The sequence below is a fragment of the Brassica oleracea genome, chromosome C5 (assembly GCF_000695525.1).
Source record: "Brassica oleracea var. oleracea cultivar TO1000 chromosome C5, BOL, whole genome shotgun sequence".
Classification (NCBI taxonomy): Eukaryota; Viridiplantae; Streptophyta; class Magnoliopsida; order Brassicales; family Brassicaceae; genus Brassica; species Brassica oleracea.
This window is the reverse complement of record NC_027752.1, coordinates 29,217,111-29,225,756: the sequence shown is the minus strand read 5'-3', so window position 1 is coordinate 29,225,756 and position 8,646 is coordinate 29,217,111.

Sequence of the window (8,646 nt, the reverse complement as noted above, 5' to 3'; positions counted from 1 at the left end):
ACAAGGGTAATACTGCTATATAAAAAATCCGAAATTTTAGTCAGCACTTTCGGGAGACTTAAAAATTGTCCTTGAGCAGATGCTCGATTCCTACCATACAAGTCACGTAAGCCGAGAACATATCTCGAACTTTAAAGCGGCACTGAATCAGGTCGAAAACGATACAGGAAACGTAAGTCGAAGTAGTCATCGCACCCCTTAAAGCCGTGATTATACCTAGGTCTTGCCCTAAACCATGTACACTGGTCTCTAACATCTCTAGGCATAGTATCAAACACAATGATACGAGATCCCAAAATTTGTCTCTTGGCTAATATTCAAGCGTCTTCAGAAATCCCGCAAGTTTACTCACTGCGGAAAACTCTCGAAACAGATCACATATATAGCAGTTCACCTAGAGTTAGATTACGAGATGACAACTCGTAATCTTCCCTATACACTCATATAAATGCTCGATTACCTCTACACGACACATAACTAGACCGTATAGGTCTGACTGGAAAATATGTTGTAATAATCTCAACTCCAAAACAAACTACGAAAGGCTTGATCCCTTCGACAAGGGTACGTAGGCAGACTTCACAAGGCACAGCCCTTATCATATCGCGCTCCACTTTTAGTAGAGTGAACAGACCACTTCCAACCATAAATTCTGCCTAACTTACCTGACCTGCCTAACCGCTCGCAAGAACATCGTAAACATTCTAGTGAGCTGGGGGCTAACAATTGGGGTCAAAATCGGTCACGACGGAATCAATGTCGGAAAGTTCTCAAGACAAATGTCTCGTATGAGTTCTGAAAAGGATTCATACGATAAGCCCTCGAGAAAGGTTACTCGAATCCTCGAACAAATGGATCATGGGCGTCGAAACAATGAAACAAGCATAAGGCTCGATCATCCCGGCTCGCCATCGGGGCAAGCTGGATGCACGTCCAACTCGCACGTTAGGCGAGTTTGACCGAACGAGTAGTTCAACTCGCACGCTCGGCGAGTTGGACCAAACGAGTAGTCCAACTCGCCGAACGGGCGAGTTGGACCGAACGAGCAGTCCAACTCGCTGGGCGAGTTGGACCGAATGAGTAGTCAAACTCGCCGAACGGGTGAGTTGGACCGAACGAGCAGTCCAACTCGCCCGCTCGGCGAGTTGGATCAACTAAGCTATCTTTGTCCTGTCCTCGTATCTCCCTCCTTCGAGATCGGATCGAATTTGCTCTTGTTTCATCTCGATCGAAGTCCGCAAGAACTCGTCATCTCGTATGAAATTCGAATTGATCGTATAAAATGACAACAATTAACTAAACACCATGAACTGCCTCCACAATACGAGAAATTCGAACTTTCTTCGGAATCGACGTCGTTTCGGAAGCGCTCTTTTGATAAATCGTAAAAACGCTTAAGTCGGAAAACGGCTCGAAAGGGTCCAGAACGCGGCTAAAAGACCACTCACGATTTTATACAGAATCGAGCCCAATCGCTATGACGGTTTATCTTTTATTCTTCAGAAGAAGATAAATGTCAAGTTCAGAGGATAAACTAGAAACATGCATTGATGACAATCCTAATGATGAATATCACAACTAGCAATCTATAGTTGAGGATAATCCCTCATAACCTATTTGAACCCTTAATCTAACAGTAGAACTACTCAGACGTAGCTAAGCAATTCATAACAACAATAAGGTATAAAAACTGCATAGATATATAATAGATAATAATGGAGTTCCAATCACAAATCTCTTTGGATCTTCTCTTCAACTCTACTAAAATCCTAGAAAACGTTTTGCTGTGAAAACTAAAAAACAAGAAAGCACACTTTGCCTAAAACACATTGGCAAACTTGAAATGGTTATACGACGAGTTCTTAATATATTTTATCGACAACAAGAAGCAAACATTGTTGGAGTCAAAAATGGTTATCTCGAAATAAACGTCCAAAAATTGCGTTTCTGTACGAAAGCTTTCTCGACACACTCTCGACAAAAGTTCCTGAGCAAAAGACTCGAGACAAATGGATCATGGAACCAAACACCCAGTCAAACTCGTTCGTTCGGACCTTTTGAGGTGCAGAACTGCACAAACACGTCAGATGTCTAGCTATGGATCAACACCTTACCATGGTTTGATTGAGCCCATCTTTTGACACAAGATAGAGTTTTGGGGTAGCTTTCGAATGCCACCGGTCTTAGGTCAATTAGCATCCTATAGCATAAGTTATGCATGTTTTATTGAAGGGTAGACAGAGCACACCGTCCAGCTCTCTGGATGGCCGAGCTGGATCGACCAAACGACCAACTTGGCGGATGGCCGAGCTGGATCGACAACACGACTAGCTCCGCCGTCCGCCGAGCTGAACCAGTCCAGCTCGGCGGATGGCCGAGCTGGATCGAACATGCGACCAGCTCGGCCATCCGCCGAGCTGGATCGAACACGCGACCAGCTCGGCCATTCCCCGAGCTAGTCCAGTTCAGCGGATGGCCGAGCTGGAGCGATCGTGCTATCTTCATCCCGTTCTCGCAGCTCCCCCCTTCGGGATTAAAACGAACCTGCTCTTGTTTCACTTCGATCGGAGTCACCGTTGGAACTTTATGATTTAAAAACCGTAAGAACTCGTTTTCCCAAATAACATTCGGATTGATCGTATAAAACATCAATGGTTAGCTGATTATGGTATACAAGGAATTTGAATGTTTTTCACAATCGACGTCATTTCGATAGCACTCTTTTTATAAAATCGTAAAAATGACTAAGTTGGAAAACGATCCGAAAGGGACCAGAACGCGGCTAATAGCCCACTTTCGATTTTATACCAAATCAAGCCCAATCTTTATGACGGTTTATCTTTTGTTATGCAGGAGAAGATAAATGTCAAGTTCGGAGGATAAATGTGAAGTCTCCAAAGATAAACACGAAGATCGAAGGAAAATGGAATATTTCCACGAGCGATAAACTCGACCAAGGGTAGAAAGGGAAAGAGCAAACTGCCTCTAGGAGGAGTATATAAGGACGTCGAGGTTGAAGAGGCAAGGGGACAATTCTTTTAGACTTAGAACTCTCTGCACTTAGAAACTGTTAGGCATTATTCTCGACATGCTATGTTTTTATAACTGGCACCCGATTACTAGACGAACTCGCCCAGGCAGTTCGATCTCGTGTTCTACTCTTTCAATCAACCTGCGTTCGGCTTGATCCTCGAAAGGGGTACGTAGGCAGCCTTTCATAAGGTTCAGTCCGAAATAAAGTCAAAACCTCTTTTTATATCTTTTTTCGTTTGTTGTTATCGAGCTGCGACTCAATTAGGTTCAAGGTTTTTGGTCGTTAGAACTAGGGAACTCGCTGACAGCTCTTGCAGCCGAAGCTTTTGTAATCTTTTGTATCATCTCTTTCTAAACTCGCTTTATTCTCTTTACATATTTCCGCATTTATTTGGTTACTTGTAGTTGGCTATCGCAGAGAATCCGGGACCTCTGGGAAAGTTAGGGTTTCTTGACTTTCCTAATTTAAACGAAAATCGACGGTGTGAATTTTGGTTCTCACAACAGATAAGGACATTGAGCTGCTTTTCAACAAGGTCAGTCGTAAAGCTAAGAGGACCCTGAAGAAGGAACAAGAACCAGGAAAGTTCCTGATTCCATGTTGTATACATGACCACGACTTGCCAACTGCCCTCTGTGAAACTGGATCTGCAGTCAGTATCATGGCTATAGACACTGCTGAACTATTAGGATTAAAGATGGAACCTTCTCAAGATAGTTTCACCTTTGTGGATAACTCCAAGGCATACTCAGCAAGCATGATCAAGAACGTTAAGGTGGAGATAGGGGATTGCACTGTCCCTGTGGACTTTCATGTCGTGGAGATCAAATCAGGCAAGACATCTTCTTTAGTTTTTGGAAGAGCCTTCATGGCTACTGTGGGGGCAGTTTGTGATCTAAAGAAGAATAAGATGTGCTTGACTAATGTTGAAAAAAGAGTCTTCTATGATCATGTGGATAAGAAGAAGAGTGAGGAGTTTATTTCATGCATAGAGATGTTTGAAGATCCAACACCTACATCCGATTGAAATCGTGGACCTGCAAAACCAGCTTCACCATCGGTCGACATTCAGCCTGCGGAATCTGTCGACAGGCTACCAAGAGAATCGATCGACATTCAACCATCCACATCGATCGACACCGTCCAAATTTTAGAACAGACCGAGACTCAAAAGTCTAAGTTTGGGGGAAGGATCATGAAGAGGAAGAAGAAAATGAAAAGGAATGTAGATGCAGATATCCTGTCACTAGTCCCTTCGCAATGTCAAGAGGAAAGTCTTGAGTATAGAGTGCACTGCATAGGAGGTCAAAAACCCTTTACCAAGGTCAGAGTGCTATGTGATCTAGATTTGAGGGACAAAGGGTAAGCTCCTGCAAGACCTTTTATCAATTGCATCAACAAGATGAGAAAGAGAGACACTGAGACTTGTTTTGGAGCAAGTTCACATTCTCATCCAAACTAAATCAGATATCCAAAAGTCAAACTAATGACTAAAAATCAGCGCTGAGTGGGAGGCAACCCACTGTTAGGTTTGTTTAAAATTTGGTTTTATTTTCATCTATTACTGATTTTCGTTTTTATTTATTGCAGACAAAAAAAAAAATGAAGATCCAAGGTTCATGAGTTGAGGACCAACATCGATCGACGGCTGGCCAGCGTATCGATCGCCAGAGTATCACAAGTATTGATCGCCACTTAACTGTGTTGATCGATACTCACATCAATGGAAGGTATACTCGCGAAACCTTGTTAAATTTAGTACATATGATTTATTTTCCCACCAATCTTAGACTGTATAACACTGGGGTCAGTGTTGTTTAAGTCTGGGGGAGGTTCTACTAATATTATGTTTTACTTTAAGTATATAAAAAAAAGATCCAAGGAGATGATTGCTCTAAGAATCAATCAATGAGACTTGGTTGATATCGATCGACAGTCGACACCAGAAACGATCGATGGCCACTTTATTGTGTCGATCGATACTACATCAGAGAGCAGGTATATCGTTTCCCTTGTTACATTATGTACTTATGATTTATGTTTTCACAAACTTCGACTAGATATACACTGGGACATTGTAATTTAAGTTTGGGGGGAGGTTTACTGATATTTAGTTTATCTATGAGTTTTGTAAAATGTTTTCAAAAAGTTTTTATTGAGTCAAGAAGGGGATAATGAACTTTACAATTTCACTTATTATCTAACCACTCTCTAGCACCATTCTTAGATTTATTGATTGAAGAGTGTACTAGAGATGCTAAAGCGGATCACCAGCCAATTATCCACACTTGATGATACTGTTTGAAGGAACCAAAGCTGACCTCCAACCTAATTGAGCTTAATCTGATTGTCTTGGGGCTTGGTATACATTGGATCGGATTCCTCCTGCAAGTATGGAAGGTAAAAGTCTGTGTGTCGCTAGTTCCCCTTTCTCTCCCCTTCAGTTTAAAAAGGATTAGAACATGATTTGGTAGCTACAACCATTAAAGCTTGATTCATAAAATTCTAGAAAGAGATAAAGGTCAAAAAGAAGTGAACATGATCTCGTGGCTAAAATCATTAGAGTTTGATTCATGAAAGCCTGTCCAAATATCTCAGTCAATTTAAAAAATAAAATAATACCCTTTAAAAAAGGGATACATTGACCGAGAAGAAGTGAGAAGAGAGGGAGGAAAGGAACTAGATAAGACTACTTGTGTGTTCAGATACTTGCTTGAGTAAGAGTCCATGTGTCCAATAATCGATACTCCCAAGGTAAAACCTACACCTTTAATTTATATGTATGAAGTGAGATCAGTAGAGGGTTTAGTCAGACATGATTAGTTAAGTTGATGGCTGATATGGAATTGGTTGCTAAGCTAGGATATTCCATATAAAGTACCTCTAAAGTTGAGATTGATTTGATGTGGTTTGCAATAATGTAGAGGTGATGATATGAATTGGTTCTCTGCTGTTTTCAAATCTCTTTCAGAGAGACTATTCTATTGTCTTGCTTGAGGATAAGCAAAAGAGTAAGTCTTTGAGAGTTGATATACCATGGTTTTTACCCTCTTTTAGCCATAGTATTTAAGTGTTTTAGAATATATATTTACTATGATTTGGAGTCTTTTTAGTATATTTTCAGGTTTAGGTACGTTTTGGAGGAAAATGGTAATTTTGGGGTCTTTTGGAGCTTTTAGAGTGCAGAACTACACAGACACGTCAGATGTTTAGACATGGATGGAGCCTTCCCACGGTGAGATTGAGCTGATCTTTTGATACAAGATAGACCTATGAGTTCGCTTTCCAATGCCACCAGTTTGAGGTCAATCCAACGGTTAGATCAGACGTTATGCTCGTTTTACCAAAGAGTGGTCAGTCTGTCTCGCAAGAGAGAGCTTTCGAGGAGATGAATGAACGTCGATCGACGGTGCACCCTTGGTGTCGATCGATGGTGATGCCAGAACGTGGGCCGAGCCTATTTCATGACCAACTTAAGCTCAGAAGTTACCACAAGTTACCATAATACCCCTGGACGACTTAGAATCCTACGTATGTGTTTTCTAAGCCATTGTTGACGGCTATGCTTATTATCATTGTTCTTAGTTTAGGGTTGGAAGGAAGATCAATTCTCCTTCAGAGATTGATTGGAACTCCAGTGGTTTTACCATTGCTTTCTATTCTATTATTTATTCAGACTATGAATTGTGTTACTGCTTGCATGTCTGAGTAATTCATCTTGTTAGGTTTAGGGATTCCATGAGCTTAATGTCATACTGATAATCTGTTAGGATTGCTAGGATTGTTTATTGAATTCTACACCAGGGTAGCTTGTAATACTAGGATCTGGAATAGTTAGAAAAGCATGACAGTGTGACTGATTGTTTGTTCCTAGAATTATAGGTCAATTGAGAGGCACGAAAGTGTAATCAATTAACGGAACCTGAATCCTGAGTGAATTAGATATCTAGGCGTATACGACATTTGGTCTAGGAATCTAGTTGAACATAATCGATTAGGTCATTAACGCTTGTCTGAAGAATCATCGATTGATACTCTAGCCATAGCATCGATCGACGCTCGCTCCTTGTTCGCATGCGACAGCTGGAACACAGGACTTAGACAGCTGATTAGTAATTGCATGGGAAATATGAATTACTTATTTATAGAATTCGAGTTCTAGAATTATACCTATAATACCCTTAGCATCCTTGATTGTAGTATTGAATCTCTTGATTAATAAATCCCTAAGTCTAGTTATTTCTCCTAATTGTTTATAACCTCAATCAACCAACGAACAACTACCTTGTTCACCTTGCTTTCATTTATTTACTGCTTTATAAATTGTTTGCCTAGCTTAATCTTGATTTCTATAGTCTATTGTGTGCCCTAGCTCTATGTGGATTCGATTCCTAAGTGCTACAACTCGACCTCTTATTTGAGAGAGTACAAATCACTCCTTAGGGTAATTTGAGTGATATCACTCACATATCTCCAGTGGGAGCAAGAAGCTAGACATAAGATATGTCGGGAGGACCAGCAAAATGGATTTAATCAACACTTCCTTTCCTCCTTTTGAAAGTCATCTCCATGTCCATTCATTCACTCTATGCATTAACTTATCTTTAAGAAAGGCAAAAGTTTGTATTTGGATCCGCAAATATCTTCTGGGATGCCTATGTATGTTCTCATTCCTCCTTCATTATGGATTCCAAGTGTATCATTAATCTCTTGTTTTGCATTTGCGTTAATCCTCTTACCAAAGAGTAAGGAGGATTTCTCAAAGTTAATACATTGGCCTGGTGCTTTATTGTATTTCCTGACTACTTTCATTACTTCTTCACATTCACGGGGCTCAGTCTTATAGAAGAAAAGTCTATCATCAGAAAATAGAAGGTGAGATAATGAAGGGCACTCGCGCATAACAAGCATCCTCTTTATCTTCTCTTGGTTCTCTGCATGATTGAGAAGGCTAACGAGTGTTTCCGTGCATAGAATAAAGATGAAAGGAGACAAAGGATCTCCTTGACGTATGCCTCTTCTTGGAACAATATTTCCCCTTGGTTTCCCATTCATGAGGACTTTGTATTTCACCGACGTAATACATCGCATTATCCAGGTAATCCAGACCTCTGAGAAGCCCATCTTGCGCATAACAGCTTTAATAAACGACCACTCCATCCTATCATACGCTTTGTTCATATCCGTTTTAATGGACATCCTCTTATTCCGCCAGCTTGGTTTGGTTCTCAGAGCGTAGAACTATTCTTGGGCAATCATGATGTTATCCGAAATTTGTCGTGCAGCAACAAAGGATGACTGGATTTCTGAAATCCTATCTAGTAGGACTTTCTTAAATCTCTGGCATAAGACCTTGGAAATTATCTTATAGCTGACGTTACACAAACTGATGGGCCTAAACTGAGATATCTCATTAGGTGATACCACTCAAATTACTCTAAGGAGTGAATTACTCTCTCAAATAAGAGGTTCAGTTGCAGTACTTAGGGATCGAAACCACAAGGAGTCAGGGAACCTATTAAATCTAGTCAAATTATTAATTCTAAGTGTTTGTTGTTTTATGGTTTAAAAGTAAATAGCAATCCTAATTGAGCAAGTCTATTGCTCGACTG